The following is a 16,819-nucleotide window of genomic DNA, read 5'->3' as shown; positions in this document are numbered from 1 at the left end:
GGAGCAGGCAAGGTGAAAAAACTACATCTCCGAAAAAAATAGAAAAACACATAAACCCATGTGCCGCAACACAGCCGAACACAGCAATGAGCAAATCAAAGAGAGGGTGTGCCTGCTGACAAGAGGCACATGGATTGCAGACTGTAAAAGAGCACCAATCTTTACCCTGTGTGCGTGTGCGTGTGTGTGTGTGTGTGTGTGTGTGTGTGTGTGTGTGTGTGTGTGTGTGTGAGAGAGAGGATGGTTTGCCTTAATGGCTTTCACCGGGAGAAAGCGACAAGGCTTGATTTAAGCAGCAGTTGTAAGCCTAAAGGTATTGGTCTGACTGCTAGTATCAGTCAGGACCATTCAGAGTGTGATGGGGCTTTACAGAACAGGTCTGACCTCATCAGACCAGATGAAAACATTTGGGGGTCTGCCTCGCTGGGCGGCTAACTTAAGTATGGACCGGTAGAAAATGATCATGCCTGGTGAGGTTTTTTCAATATTTCAGAATGACCTTTAAGATCAAACATCGAAATCAGAAACCAAAACAAGTTTCTCCGAGCTACTTAGTCTGAACAATTTGACCTAACCACAAGGAAGGGATTTGCTCGTTTAATTTCAACATCTCACAAAGCTTCTTCTCACCTCTTTCCAACCTTTTCCCAATCACCAAATATCCTGAAAGACATATCCTTCCAGCAATAACCAAGTGTGTGTGTGTGTGTGTGTGTGTGTGTGTGTGTGTGTGTGTCTGCCAGTACTATAATATCATCCTCTGTTCTCCTGGTGTAATCCTGTAATTTCCTCCAGTAGGGAGGTTCCCACTCACACTTAATCATATATAAACTAGCCCTTAATCCTAGTAATCTAATAATCATTGTATTGTGTGTGCTGCTTTGTGTGCAGGCTCTTTTGTATGCCCCTACTCCTGCTAACCTCTATGGTTTGCATTGTGTTATGTAAAGACAGGTGGAGGGGAACATTCGTTAAGGCGAATGGAGACAATGTATGTACATATTTTATCCAAAAATGTTATTACTAAGCCCTTTTGCCTCTCCCTGAGCCTGTCTTGTTTAACTGTAATGCCATTCTCTGTTTTGTCATACATATTTAGATTATAGGCAGAGGGAGATGAAACTTTTGTTTGGATTTTGTTAAATGTTAGCAAAACAAAACACATTTAGTAGCTTTCATCCAACACCTGATTCAAAGCACCCATATCCTTTGCTTAGTGTGAAATTATTATGCCGCATATCTGGACATAAAATACATTTTTAGCATAGACTTGGATTTCATTTTCACAATAACAAACAATTAACATGTGAGACTATAACATACCTGTAGAGGATAATCATGATCTGATTTTAATTTGATCATTTTTATCATGGATGCTGGTGGAGGCAGCGATGGGGTTAATAGGACAATGCCAGAAGCTCCATTGGTGCACTTATCATAATTAGAAAAAACACCCACCAGTGATTTCCCTTCATGTTCTTTGGTTGCCTGAAATGGTTCGTAATCTCCTTCCATATGTCATCATTTTCAAGAGAAAAATGCTGCTGCCTCTCATACTAGTAGTTGCTCAAAACACATTGTTTATGTACAGCAGCAGCACCATTTCTGTGTCAATGAAAAAATATTTTCTTTAATCTTTGATTTTCCTTTTATTTATTTATTGCCATTTCCGTCAGGAGATTATACAGGAGAATGTTTTAAAAAAAATCATAAACAAAATATGATCATACCAGAACCTTTGTTGGGGCGGCAGGATGGCTAATGTTATATTCTGGGCTAAAAATAGCAAGTTCCTTTCTGGCATGAAGCATTACAGAGATATTTAAGGTTCGTAATGTTATGTTGTATATGATATCAGAGTTCTCATGTATTTGAAACCAAGAGTTACCCTCTGTAGGGTCCAGTATAAGATTTTTCTCATCAGTCCTGTTTAACACTTAGTGGTGGGACAGACTTAAGCATGAAACGTTACAGCGCCCACTTTATTTTTGGATATTATTACATTGGAGATCACATGTATTTTTTGAGGCATTCCACCGGCCAAAACAGAGTTTACTTGCACTGGCAGGTCGAACGCTGTGTCAGGAAAAAAAAGGTTTGATTCCGAGTCCGAAATTAACACCTGCCAAGCACCAAATGCGAGTAGATTTTCCGTTTGGCAAGAAATCTCTCAAGGCCATCCGCCACACTGGCAGGAAAATGTTTGTACAAAAACAGTCACGTAATTAAACCATACTGAGAGTCTGTGTTGCCTTTTGGTGTCATGTAGGTGTCATGTAGCTGCTCCTGTGCCGTGTCTGTGTTACACTAACACACACACACGCACCTGCGCAGGTGCAGCAAAACCTGACTGTCTCTGGCGCTACTAGTTCTGCAGCACTGTTTACCGTACGGTACATCAGCTGATCTGCTATTCTATCACTTGCCGTCAGTCCCCTGCAAGCTAGCATTGCGCACATACTTATTAAGGCTATGAAATAATAACACAGAGGGCCCCGAAGTTTGATCCAAGATGTCAAGCTTTAGCGCCACTTCCTCCGTTCTTACCTTTCAAAATAAAAACCATAGAGATAAAAAGTACATCACTGCTTCCGAGAGGGAACTTATTCACATGCCAAGGCTGTGTTGACGAAACATATTGTGTTCAATATATTATAACATATAACACATTTTGCTTCAGATTATAACTCTTCCTCCTTGAGGTTACACTCAACATGGTGCACTAAAATATCAATGGAATCTACTGAGATAAATCTATACATGAAACAAAAAAAGGCAATTTATCATTTTGGTTAAAAAAAAAAAAAAAAAGCTTGGTTGGTAGATTTTTTCATTTACCAGCCACCTTAGCCAATGAGTCAAAATGTTAATTCCGAACACTGCTTTGGTGGACACACAACACTCCCAGGTAAAGAGAACTTAGTGCTCTGTGGGGATTTAATTAATCTAGAGATAACATGCAAAACTATTTCCCCCCCATCAACCAATCAATAGGTTGAAGAGTAGGCAGAATTTCAGTTAACCAAGATTTTCTGCAGTTGACTACAACCTTAATGTTATCTGCAGCTGGTTCATGTAACTTTCTGCTATGGTAGATGTTTAAACTGAACAGGTAGTTCAGCATACAGACGGTGAGGTGCAGTACATTGTGTGAAGTAGAGCGTGATCAAAATAGGGTTTGGCCAGAGCAGATGGTCAAAGATTAAAGCCTAAAAGAAGAGAGCTACTTCCCCTCCCCCTGAGGAGTCAACCAACAGATATCTTTAGAGAAGGAAGCAAGCAAGCAAGCAAGCACGCGCGCACACACACACACACACACATTTGGTTATTGCTGGAAGGATATGTCTTTCAGGATATTTGGTGATTGGGAAAAGGTTGGAAAGAGATGAGAAGAAACACAGAAGAACACACAAACACGTGGACATAATAATGGATCTGTGATAATCTTTTAAAGTGCAACACAGAGCTCAGAATGGAGCTCTGTGCCGTAGTGTGGATCCTACTCTAAGTAGGAACTGGTGACAGTCATACTTTGGTCTGTCGAGAAGCGAAAAGTCTTACACATACAATGACACACCGCGTACAAAAGAGTTCAGGAACCATCAGATGAAAGTGTTACATCATCTAGTCATCTATTCCAATATTTGTGTGTTTGTACACACAATTTGTATGTGTGAATGTCTTAATGTGTGTCGCCTTTTGCGCTGTGTGTGGGTGTGCATGTGTGTAGGCATGAGTGTTTATGACATAACTGAAGGAGGGATGACTTGCTTCCCCAAAGACGACGGCTGGAAAGATGAAACGTAACACTTCAAAAACAATGAGGGAATAATTCATGTTCCTTTCTCGAGTCTAACTTGTAAGCTTTACGCTCTGAATTCCCACAGATCTCCAACAAGTTCAGAACCGCAGATCACACACTTTACAAAGCGTCTGGTGACACTTACGGCAATATGGTGGGAAAACGGGAAAGCCAGCACACCAGGCGACAAAAAACAAAAATCAGACGTCAGCTGTGGCCAAATAGTGACTCAGCATTTTGTACATTTTATACATTTTTTGCCCTCACAATTCAATAGTTCTAATAAGAATGATATATTCACAATAAAAAATACATACTGATTAATTTATTTCATCAAAATGCAGACTACTATACACATCACTTTCTCAGGTAACATTACACCTTATAATTGAGGCTATAATCCTCATCTTGCTTGTTTCACAGCTACAAGAAGCCTGACATTTCTTGTTAATCTGGGGTGTAGTGACATTTCATTAACCCCCCGTTGTTGCTAATGTGACTAAATGCCTCCCTGACTATCCCTTGCATGAATAAATGGACTTTTAACATATCTTAGATGCATTTATACCTGAAATTGATGGGGTTTAGCATTTTTCTGAGTACAATGCCATTATCCAAGACGCGTGTTAATGCGGGTAGAAAGAAGGTCATAATGTACTTTTCACTTCAGGGTTCTCTGCTTGCTTTGTCATTTAGCTGAAAAAGAAAAACGAAGATTTCATTTCTCTGCCGTACTGTTGTTCAGCAGCAAGACCTTAGGGGGCGTCACCATCAACCTCTGTGCTGTATCAGGAGAAGCCATCAAAAGGAGCGAGATGGAAGGCAGAGCAGCAATATTAAAGCATTTTGATAAAGTGATGTGATTTGTAATTATCCTGACAGAAGCTGTAAAACAAAGTGATAAATTCAAGCTTATGCTGCTAAGTATCTACATGTTTAGTATTTTAGACAACCTGTAAGGAAGAGATATGAAAAATAATGACTACATACATTATAACGCAATGTTTTGTAAGATTAGGACATTGTTAAGGCAGATTTTGACACACATGCCAGCATATAATAACATTTCCATTTAATTTGGCTAAGGACCACCTGAAAGCCCATCAAGAGCCTTTGAACCTCTTTCCTACTGAGCTCTGTCATAGATTATCGCACCTTGATTGACAGGATCTCTCAGATGGCAGCTGTACTCCGCTATCAGAATAAATGGCCTGTCAGTGCATTAAGAATTCCAGATGGAGAGATGCCAGAGGAAAATAAAGGGCTTGCGGACAGGGTCTCACATTGTCAACCGCAACACACCAAAGGTGGGTAAATTTTTCTTGTAAAAATGTTTGACCATCCAACATGTTGGTGGACAGAGGAAAGACAATAGAAAGACACGCCATAACTGATACATAAAAGAAACATTATTGGCTGAAGAAGCTTTGTTTGATTTGTTTTGTTTTTGTTTTGACTGACAGATGAAGTTCACTGAATTCACACAATACTCATCAGTACAAACAAGCTTGCACATACACACAGGCCCACTTGTTTTGTTGCTGTATCAATTTCACTACCTCACGTGTCAATTTTGTTTGAAGAAACAGGTTAGCGAATAGCGAGTGTGTGCTGGTTATACAAGAAAAACAGTGATAGTGGTGGTTCGCCAAATAAATGTGAGGGAAACCCTGATATATGTTTCAGTTTGTCCATGAATAAACACTGTGGATCATAAAGACACTGAAAATTGCCAGTGATGAAAGAAGTACACAAATCTGTGGTATTACTACTTTTAAGTAAAAGTAGTAATACCACAGAATAAAAGTATTCTATTACAACTTACAAGTAGAACTTCCTCAAAATATACAAGTAACAAAAGTAAAAGTACTCAAAGTACTACTAAATTGATACACATACGGTCACTGAATTCCATTTAATAAGATTTCACTTTAGAGACCTCCATCTGAAAAAAAAAAAAGCGCTTGTTCGATATTGAGTAAGACCAGAACGCTATAATCGCCAAATAGGGGTGTAATGATCCATCGATCTGTAAGGATATATTAATTTAATGATCAATGATGCAATTTGATCAATGCAAAGTGCAAACATCGATCCATATCTTTATCTTTATCTTTATGATGCGCCTTTACTTTGAATATCTGTGTCAGGCAGATGATGGCAAGCAGCCAAAAAAGAGACGACATGAACGTGTTTTACTTCAGAATAAATCAGCAGTGAAGAATATGATAGTTTCATTTCAATCACAGTTCCCTAAATCGAATCGAATCAAAATTGTTGTCTTTGTGGTATCAGCAAATATCGTATCATAGTAAAAGAATCTATGTAATACTATATCATGATGAAACTGGTGATTTACACCTCTATTGTCAACTACAGCAGAGGAGATAACTGAGGAGAAAGTGAACCCTATGATCAGTATACTCACTCTTATGTCTCTTAGTCACACTGGGCTTGCTTCTATAGTGAATAAAAGGTAGAAATAAAGTATTCTCCTTGAACTCCCTCAAGGACCCTTGGGGGCCCCTAGTCCCCTGGTTGAGAACTGCTGATCCTTCATTTAGTGCAAAAAAAGTCAGACAAAATTTTTGAGTTGCTGACAAAAATATAAAAATACCTGTCTGGCCTGCCACAGTAGCAAGTAGAGAAGAAAGGGTTATTTCATGCCCTGCTTGGGGATATTCATGATATATGACTGATATCTGCTTCATTTTGAAATCCTTGTGGACAAGGAAGTGGTGGGTGTTGGGAATTTGACGGGCACTGGGTGGGAAGATGGCTGTCTCTGCATCATCTCGGGGTTTTTAGCTCTCTGATAATGAGCCGGGGGGGTCCCCCTGTCTGTGCTGCTCAGTGTCTCAGGAACACCATGTGGTATTTTGGAGGGTTTTGCCAATAGTGTATATTGTATCAGTTTGCTAGTATACTGTATTGTATCAAGCCTATAACTGTTAAGTATAAGGGTTGTCAAGCTGTCAATAAGAAGTTGTTAATCTTAATTGTTCCTATGAAATTTGAGCAGCTACCCTATGGTGGTTATAATAGTGAAACATTTCCAGGTCATTTCCTGAGATTTTCCTCCCAGACCACTGTTTCTCCAGCTGACAGGCCATTTAGCTGTATTTCTTTACCCACACACTCTTCTATGGAGCTTCTTATAAGGTATTCTGCAAAAAATCCAGGAAAACACTCACGCAGTCTAACTGAATTGGATGAGGCCGGCTGAAAGAAACCAAATTACAGTATTATGTCACAAAATAAAGCCTGGGATACACTAAACATCACACATATCAAAGTGAACGTTACTGAGGGTGATTTTTTTTTTTCCCCTTTTAACACAACCACATTAAACTGCAAAAGATACCCACACACAAGCATACGCTCCCACACACAGACTGAGTGGTGTTGCACACTGATGTACACACACACTGAACAACCACACAGATGCGAGTCTCATGCACATATACTTTCCAAGAGAAGGGGAGAGGAGAAGCAACACTAAATAGTTCGGTGAGCTGTGACTCACCCTTATGTTCTTCTTGGTTCAGCCCACACACGTTTTTCTATTAGGTCTCTCTGTGCTCTGCCGTGTATTGTTGGGTGAAGAGAATGTGGCTCTATAGAAATAGTTACATCCTATAGACCCCAGACATCTCAGTGGTGCCAAAAATAAATTCCCCATTCAAAATTCTACTTGCATCTTTTATTTATTTATTTATGTCCTACTTTTCTGTATGTGATATGCAGCAGGAAGGCATGCGCTTGTCAAAAAAGCCCCGTCTCAAAATCTGCAAGGGGTTTTGTTGTGCTTTGGAGGGGAAGAATCCACCAGTGCCTGAAGCAATGGCAGCTGGCCTGTTGTTATCTCTGTCAGCCTGCTACCTTGCTGATGATGAGTGCTTTTTTGATTACTTTTGATGAGTAACTGCACTGAGATAGGTCCTGATTAATTTTCAGTCAAGTTTCAAATCAAGAAGCAATATTTTCAGACTCTCAAGCAAATCATATACCCCAAACAGTCTTTGCTGCATGAATATTTGTCATGAAACAAAGAAAGGATTGTGCTACTCTGGTCCCATTTTATGCCACATCCTAAGCCAGAGCTTCAGGATATTGCAAGACTATATTAGACTGCACTGACTAGCTGTACATTATTAAGTAGCCACTGGCTATATTTGATAAAAAGGAAGCATCTTTGAGAATTAAATGGAAAATCTTACAGACTCATAGAAGTGTACCACAATGTTTTTTTTAAAGAAAATCTTACACACTGCTAAGGTTGATCTCCAAGAATAGCTCTGTGTCAAATTGATAGTTTACATACCGTCATTATTACCTATATCATTAGACATTAAGTATGCTACCAACAGCAGTGTTCTATCCTGAACTCAGAGCTGTCAGGAAGACGGGTAAATCTGGGTGTTGGGACAGACTTATACGATTGATCTCAACACTCCACAAACTAAAGGTCAGCTAGCCGGGCCCCATCTATTCCACCTGGGGAAATAAAAAAATCAAACTTGCAGAACACAAGCCCAACAAGACACTTAAAAACTGGCCATATCAGTGTGCTATGTAGCAGGTAGAAATCTGACAGTGGACAAAGTTGATATACTTTAGCTGCAGGTCAGGTGAGGTCAGCCATACCACTCCTAAATCACAGCCAAAAATGTAAATTTATTATCTTAGACTTGTCTAAGACTCGTGATGGCCCACTCCCTGACAGGACAATCAAAAACACAGAACAACTGAAGTCAGCCAATTTCAGTCCATCAGCATTTTAGCGCTGATATGGGATTACTGATGGAACAATATGTGAGCTTTTCAATATATGGTGAAGGGGCTGAAACCTGAGTCTCATGGCTAAAACATGAAATTTGACAGGTAGTCTATTCTAAAGAACACTGAATAAGGCGAACTTAAAAGCACTTCAGTAAGGGCACCCTCTCGTCTCAAAAAAACCCCCCAAACAAACCAAAAAAAAAAAGGTAGGTAGGTATGCCTTTTGCCCAGTTCACAACTGGAGTTGACATGCGTCTTGGCTGAACAATCACAAGTGGACACCTCCAAGTGTGTCATGTCAAAACTGGCATATAGAGAGCATCTCCACGAGTCTTGAATGACCACTTGTGAAGGGATGTCACTCCCCTGATCTACCTGCAAATAAACACGTACATAATTCCCGCAAAGACATAATGCATTGTTGTTTTTAACTGGCACGAGGCAGCAATGCATTTCCCATTCCTTGTTTACTTTGAAGAAATCCAAACATTACAGACAATAAAAACCAAGTCTACTTGTTGGAACATCCCAGTTGGGGCTGGGCAACATAGCTTAAAAATAATATCACAATATTTTTTGGCTGCATTGGGATATATATATATATATATATGTATATACATACAGGGTTTCCCACATGTTAATTTATATGTGGCAGCCCACTATGATTAAAACATCTGTTGCCCTGAATAGATTTCCTAGTTTTTGAGCTGGACCATTCATTAGGGGTGCTGCTGGAATATACCTGTCACTTATGCATTACGCCACTCTCAGAGCGCACTCTGGACAGAGATGGAGCAGCAGAGCATCAGGCACATTCAAAGTGAAACTTAATAGTTCATTCTGCTGGGTCTAATAGTTAGCATTCACTCGCAGCAGCTGCTTCTCGCGTACATCAGTCTGATCAGATCGATCTGATCAGTATGAGGGATCACCTGAACTGCATCCACAGACCCGCAAAAATCTCTGAATTTAGAGAGAGAACACGCAGTGATACAAAGGGACACACAAGCATTTAAAAAAAAAAAAAAAAAGACTATCTAACTCATTCTACTCTCTTCAGACTGCCCATGTGAGCAATAGCCAGGCAAAACAGCTGGTAATATCATTAACATACATACATACATACTCCCAGTATGTGGTCAGTTTATAATCATAAGTATACTTCTGTGTGGACAGTCTGCTGGTAATGGTATACTTCATTTGGTGGGTAGTTTGCAGCATACATATTGAGTATGTCTGGGTAATGAATGAGTTAGTATGCAATTCACAACACAGTTCTAATCTCAAGTATAGAGAATAAACCATTGCCATGCAGGTATTCTTGGACCCATGTCCTCCGCTGTGACACTGAATATAAGCAGCAAGCTTATCTACAATGCCAAGCCCTTCATCAACGACATGCTTGTTTTTTATGATCCCTGTACTCTACTTTGTTTATTTATTTACTCTCCCTACCCTTGAAAAGAGAAGAGGTCAACCTCAAGTGCAATGATAAGTGAGGCAATCCTGGATCTCAGCACTGGAGTCAAGGCAGTTAACAGTCACTGCATGACTCTATAAATAAAAGGTTAATAAGAACTGTCTATGCAAGGAGATATCATGATTGTGCAAAAAAGTTTTGGAGTGACATCAACACTGCCAACATCCAGCGTATTCAATACAAAACTTGTTTCGCTTGGTCATTTATATGCATTTTTAAAAAATGAAACTCCTCAAATGACTAAAAGAGCAGAATTGGTATCCTTTAGTGAGTTATTTCTGTTCTGAACATCTGCTACTTTCCACCTCTCTCATCCAATCTCAAAATAAGCACTCCTGTAAGAAGATGGGGATTTTCCCTCAAGGGTTGCCATGCTTTAGTTCAGTTTTGACTCAGAGCTTAGCTTATCTGAAATAGTTTGAATATATTAAGCAAATACAGGTTATATAAAATACAGCGTGTTAAGATTTTGAAGGATTGTGTTGTTGGTCAAACCCAGAAATTAGCAACTCTACATCTAAATAAAGAATTGTAGGTGATATGTTGCTACAGTAAGACTGACGGTGTATTAAAATATACTACAAATAAACATTATGTAATATTAATGAAGCACAATACAATATAAACTAGCATTAAACTATGTGCTTCACTGTTGCCACATAAAGGACAGGCAATGGATGACTGCATATAATTATCAGACTGCTCATAAAGCAGAAATATAAAGCATACTTTATATTAGAGCTGAGACAATTAGTCAATCAACAGGAAATTAATTTGTAACTATCATATTGTATTGATGACAAGTCATTTTTCAAGCAAAAATGTCAAACATTAGTTCCAGTTTGTCAAATGAGGATTTGTTCTTTTTTTTGTTTTGTTTTGTTTTTTTAAATTTTGGAAAGCAAACAATTAATCCATTACTAAAAGACAACAATTGGCAGCTACATCAGTAATAAAAATCATGCTAGATAGTTGCATCCCTAGTTGACAACAAAATGTTAACACAAAGCATCTTCTCATTTCTTAATAAACACCTTGACCAATGAGCTAATCTCCTAAAAACCTGGAGTGAGTGCTTCATTTAGGCAGAGAGAGAGGAGAGATTGGCAGCTAGCTGGCAGACATGGCAGGTTGAGTGTGTGTTGGTGCTGCTGCCAGAGCTCCCACCAAGTGTCTCTCTTCTTTCAAAGAGCCTTTCCCACATTGTCTGTCTTACACACACACACACACACACACACACACACACACACACACAGAGAGAGAGAGAGAGAGAGAGCATTACGTCAATCATTAAATGTGACAATCAAGGACTTCCTGTTTGTGTTTGTGTGTGTGTGTGTGTGTGTGTGTGTGTGTGTGTGTGTGTGTGTGCCCAGCTCACTAAGTATCTTTGTTGGAATCAGGATTAGGTTGTCTCACTGACACACAGGGCTTATGCAAAGCTGACCTGCACTACGTGGCACCAAATAAGTGTGACCTGGCTTGCTGCAGTGCTACCTGGCACTTCTGCCTGGACTGCTCTCTCTGACAGCCGACTGTACTGTAGACAATGAAAATAATCAATTCGGCAAATGTTTCCTTTAGATACCCATCCAAGATATGAGGTGGTATGCAATGACACAGCAAGACACAGCATTACTGTATATCGGGCACTGAGTCCATTAGAGCAAGCAACACATGTGGTCAGACAACAAATCCCCAGTTAACCTAATTATCCAAACAATCTTATCAGGAGCTGAAAACGGAGGTGGACAAAACATTTAGTACCCGAAACTATCCACTGTCTATGTCCAGTAGAGCTTCAGTGCAGTGGTCAATTATGAATGCTATGAAAGTGAACCAAGCAGCAGCCTCCAGGGCTGAAAAATGAAGCCAACACGGAGATGCCAAAAACTACAATTTCTCTAAATACAACCAGAAGCCAGTCAACCCTGATAGACCCTCATGTTAAAATGCTCTACTTTACAGATAAAATAAGCAAGCTTACAGCCTGGTACAAAATATATAGTTAATTTTCCTATTAAGGACAACTGTAAATGGGGTGAATGTTAAATAACTCACCTGTTTACATTTTATCAAGGCCGTAATTTAAGGGCGAGCCACTTTGAGTGACAGGCTGTTTGCCGATAGCATCCTTGGTTTCTCAGTCAGATCCACCCCTTGCTCCACCACAACTCCAGCCTCTTACCCAAATATGCTCCTTTCTGTCTCCAACAACCAAGACGGCAATGGCTGCAATGCTGAACTCAATGCTTCAAACCAGAAATCAACAAACCAATTGGTGACGTCATGGTAGCTATGTCCATTATTTCTACAGTCAATAGCCGCATTTAGACTGCCTGTTCAAGCCGCGAATATCACGCCATTATGATGTCTCCCCATTATGCTGCTCTGCGCACATATTCGCAGAGATGTGGTTAACCCTAAAATCTCAGATTGAGCTATTGCACTGGATGGGTGAACCTTGTTCAGAGCCAATTAGGTCACAAGACTCCAATGCAAATTCAAAAAAATGCACTGCAGGACTTGTCCCAAGCAACGGATGGAATTTCCATAGTAGCTGGTGATTTTAATCAAATCATTCTTCAACTCCAAAGATGTAACAGGATCAAGGAAAAATGTTAATTTCATTTTTTAAACAATGTTTAAACAGTGACTAATAAATCTACATTGTACCTTATGTATATAACGTCCGAACACGGAAAGGGAGGACAGAGTTGTCCCACCTCTGAGCCAGGAACCGAGGTAGTCAGAGTGCTGTAACGAGGACTGTGTAAAAGGTAAAGTCTGAAAGATGTGACCATGGGTGGCACGGGTATGACGTTCTGACAATGTATTTCTGTGTACAACCCACCGCAGGAGATTTAAAAAGCAGCTGTAAGCATAGCAGCTAATTCAAAGAGGAAGAAAAGTGGTCATAAATGTCCACAAACTGGGAAAGCAATAAGATTCGGGAGCTCCTGACCCTTTGAACAGAAGACGAGAGACGGTAAATGATTGTTTTGACATGTTATGCCTTTATTATTGTTTAGAAAGAGCTGGTGATGAAAGAGTACCTACAAACTGTCACACTCTCTGCCCTAATCTTTGTCTTTCATGGTTTTGTGTCACCCTGTGGGAGTCAGCCAGTCTCCCCTGCAGGTGGTCTAAAAAGCTGCCACTAGGCTCCTAACTGGCACTAAGAGGGGAGTCCATTAATCCCTCAGCAGCCTCCCTTTGCTGGTTACCAGTCAAATAAACAATTATTTTCAAGATTCTCCTTTTAAAGCCCTGAATGTTTTGTTCTTTTCTCTTACTGGGGTCCTTTGACCCTATTCTTCTTCCAGGTTTTCTCACTCCTGCCAGTTAAAAACAAATGGAAATTTTCAGTATCTAGACTGCTAAATAAACACTCACTATTAGGTCTTCCCGTCTATTGATGTATAAACATCAATAGAAAAACCCATCTTTCAATTCATCTTTTGGCTCATGAATATTTTTCTTCTAAATGATGATATTTTTCACGTGCTCTTGTGTAAATCCATACTTCCACGAGAAATGTCCTTCACCATCAGGTAGACAGCACTTCTAATTAAACTAAAACCCCAGGCTATGCTATAAACACTCACCTACTGGTTAATTTATTCAAAGAAAAAGTGCCCTATTCATCTGCATCTTTCTTTCCACAGCACTATTGTATAAGTTGAGTTCATTTGGCATTGTTTCAAACAGCAGGAAAAAGACAACGTAAAGGCTTTCCCTCATAATAAAACCACTAAGTATTCTGGTTCATCTTCCCATTCCTTGCTCTGATATCTGACTGACAGTCTTTCAATTCAGCCTCCTACTGTATCGACCACACGTAACACAGGCAGTGATTCATTAGCTCAGGTATACACCACTCATGCATCACCTTGACATCTTCATTTTCAGCTAATGTCTCTGCACCTGATGAATTAATGAATGAATGAAGATTCACCCACTATCAAATTAGTTCTGCAAATCAGCTTGTAATTGCTACTATGCAGTGTCACAAGGAGTTTGAGGATGAGTACTTCAGGTCGAGAACAGGCACATCATTATAAAAACTGACCAACACCATCATCCCGGAGGTCCACTTCCCCTCTAAGCCCTTACCAAAACACAAACACTATCGGTGAACTTGCCTGGCTACCTTGCGACTTCCACTGAATTTCACATAATCTATAAAGTACCCAGCACTAAAATGAGTCATTATATCGCACAAAAACCCATACAGTCATTCATAAAGCTGCAAAAAACAAGATGCCGCTGTTGATGCACTTCAGAGGTTGCAAATATTCATTTACAGAAAGTTTTAAAATGAAAAATGGTGGTTAAAAGTGAAGGCCACAATATGCATGTAGATGACAGAGAAATGTCAGAGTATAAAGCTGTAGATATAGTTCCATGTGTCAAGAGAGACAAACAACAATTTTTACATGCTAACTGAGACAAATCTCCCAAATGTTTGCTCATAGCCTGTCCTCTGTCCTTCCTTACAAACCCGCAGGAAGCATGTCCACAGAATCACGTCGGTATACGGCTTTATCTGCTCCTGTGCATAACACTTACAGCAGGCAAAAAGCAGATCTATTTGGAATGACAGATATCGATAAATGACCAGCCAGGTCTTACAGAAACATGAGCCCACTCCCTCAGCAAGGAGGAGCTCTGAGCTCCCTGTTTATGACTCAATGCACCCCAGCCTCATCCTGAATGCATCAGGCATTTAAATGTGTCTGCACACACTGTGGTCAAGTGGACATGACAGAGGGAAATCAATAGCAAGCCCCTTTATGTAAATGAGATTGAACTGAAGCCTACATTTACTGAATAAGACGTCTATCATATTTAAGACCACCATTTAAAAACCATTCAGTACAAGGTAGAAGATCTCTGAGGTGTAACAGCACAGACTGCTTAGCTGCATTTGCTGCGTTGGGTTCATAATTAAGCAGGGGTTCAATAAAGAGACCAGATCTTAATGTAACCAGCCTTTACACTTGATTTAAAATGAAATCACCTCAGCAACAGAAAACAGCAGCTAAAATAAGGGCATTTTACATAAAATGCCATGGTAATGACAAGGATATCAAACAGATAGGCTTTTAAATTGTATAATCAATCAGAGAAGGACCGGCCAATATGACTCAGCACCTGTATTTGCACCCCTCTTTCTCTTCTTCTTTCATTAGGCAGCGTTTCTCGGATTAAAAATCACGTTTACAATTCTATAGGGGCATATTCTCAATGATTTTTTTTTTCACAATGACCTCATGTTAAAGCTTTCTATAATGTGTTATAGGCGTACTACAGCCTGGTACGTGCACTCCCACCGCAGCAAAGCAAGTTCCCGCAGTGACCGCAATAGGTACAGCCTTTATGTAGCACAATGCAGACATTATCCTGTCAATCCGTCAACAAAACAAGCATGTAAGTGCGTAATGGTACCAATAGTAGTCAAGGCAGCAATACACGTCTCTTACCTATGTCAGATATCTGGTTCTTAGATCTGTTGCTCTGCTGTGATTTCATGTCAGGCTTAATTCCGCAACACTGCTCATCTAACACTGGCTGCAAATAGAGATGAGACAGAACAGACTCATAAGAACCCAGACCCAGTTCTCCTGTAGACGAACAATGCGTCCTTTCTCCATCCACAAAGAGGGGCACCTCATCATTTCAGCTTCAATGCTTGCTGAAATGGTCATTCACTGTCACACTCAATCTGACCACCAACATGACAATCTTTTGTAATCATTCATACATATATGCTTGTATCATTAAGCTGTTACAGAAATAAAGAAGTGTCAATTTTTTACCTGTTCGGCGCAGTGTCTTTCTGTGCAACTCCGGGTCTGTCGGACACACAGGGGCTCCGCAGCCTGCATTTACCGTAATGACTGTGCTAGTCGCACCGACACATTGTGTGGTAATTACGGTGTTGTGTTCCACTCGTTTTCTACAGATAAGAGACACGATTGTTAGAAACGGTGTACATTATTTTACATTTGGAAGAGAATCGATCGCTTTAGTAATGTCAGTGTAACTTTAACTAACACACGTAACCTATTGCTCACCTCAGCAGCAGAGCCCGTTAGCTGTCTGTAGCCTCATCAATGCTTCTCCGTTAGCAGTGAAATGATGAAAATGCGCTGGCTGTTCCTGTTTTTAGATTTTTGTTCGGCATTAGAGGAAAGCGCGTTGGTTTAATTAATACCACACGATTCGTAGTCACTTCACTTTTGACCATAAAACTTGGAAGCCGGTGTGTTGCCGTTAGCTTGATGCGATTAACTAGTTAACTAGCCACGAACTCCTCCGCCCACGACGCCTTCCCTTCTGTAAAAATATTTTTTTGTAGCTAAACTCTACAACAAAGTGAGTAACATATTTAAAGTATTAAAATGTTTGTATAAAATGTTACTGTTTCAAAGCTGCTTACCTTTAATTATAATCAAGGTGAGATGCTAAAGTGCCGCAGGTGAGGAATTTTGAAACGACACAAATGTCAGGTGTGTTTACCGTAATAACGTTAATATGGTTCGTGTGTACCCGTGTAAAGTGTTTCCCACGTGATAAAACACGCACCTCCCTCAGTGATTATGGTTAGGGACTGGTCGTTATTTATCAGGGTGAAGGGTGGTGCAAAATGGGAAAGAATGGGGGAAAGGACTTGTTTTTTTTTTTTGTTTTGTTTCGTTTGTTTAAGCTTTCTATACACCACAAACCTAAAAAAACATACAACGATGTAT

At 39.9% G+C, this 16,819-nt stretch overlaps 1 protein-coding gene across 6 annotated transcripts in view; it reads right to left on the bottom strand.

Annotated features, from left to right (window-relative positions):
- map2 (microtubule-associated protein 2) overlaps positions 1 to 16,605 on the bottom strand; it is a 109,897-nt gene extending 93,292 nt beyond the window's left edge. For 5 of the 6 annotated variants that reach the window (XM_088083116.1, XM_088083118.1, XM_088083119.1 and 2 more), the window contains exons 1-3: positions 16,145 to 16,290; positions 15,887 to 16,026; positions 15,551 to 15,638 (exon numbers count right to left, since the gene is read on the bottom strand). The gene's annotated coding sequence lies outside the window, so the exon portion shown is untranslated. Of the gene's footprint in view, positions 1 to 15,550; positions 15,639 to 15,886; positions 16,027 to 16,144; positions 16,291 to 16,509 lie in introns of those variants that run through there. The other variant, XM_088083115.1, reaches the window with a different exon arrangement.
- Positions 16,606 to 16,819: the final 214 nt, after the last annotated feature.

The sequence above is a fragment of the Plectropomus leopardus genome, chromosome 10, assembly GCF_026936395.1.
Source record: "Plectropomus leopardus strain MGB_pleo_1.0 chromosome 10, ASM2693639v1, whole genome shotgun sequence".
Lineage (NCBI taxonomy): Eukaryota > Metazoa > Chordata > Actinopteri > Perciformes > Serranidae > Plectropomus > Plectropomus leopardus.
Note: the sequence above shows the minus strand (reverse complement) of the source record. Positions and strands in the feature narration are given on the sequence as shown.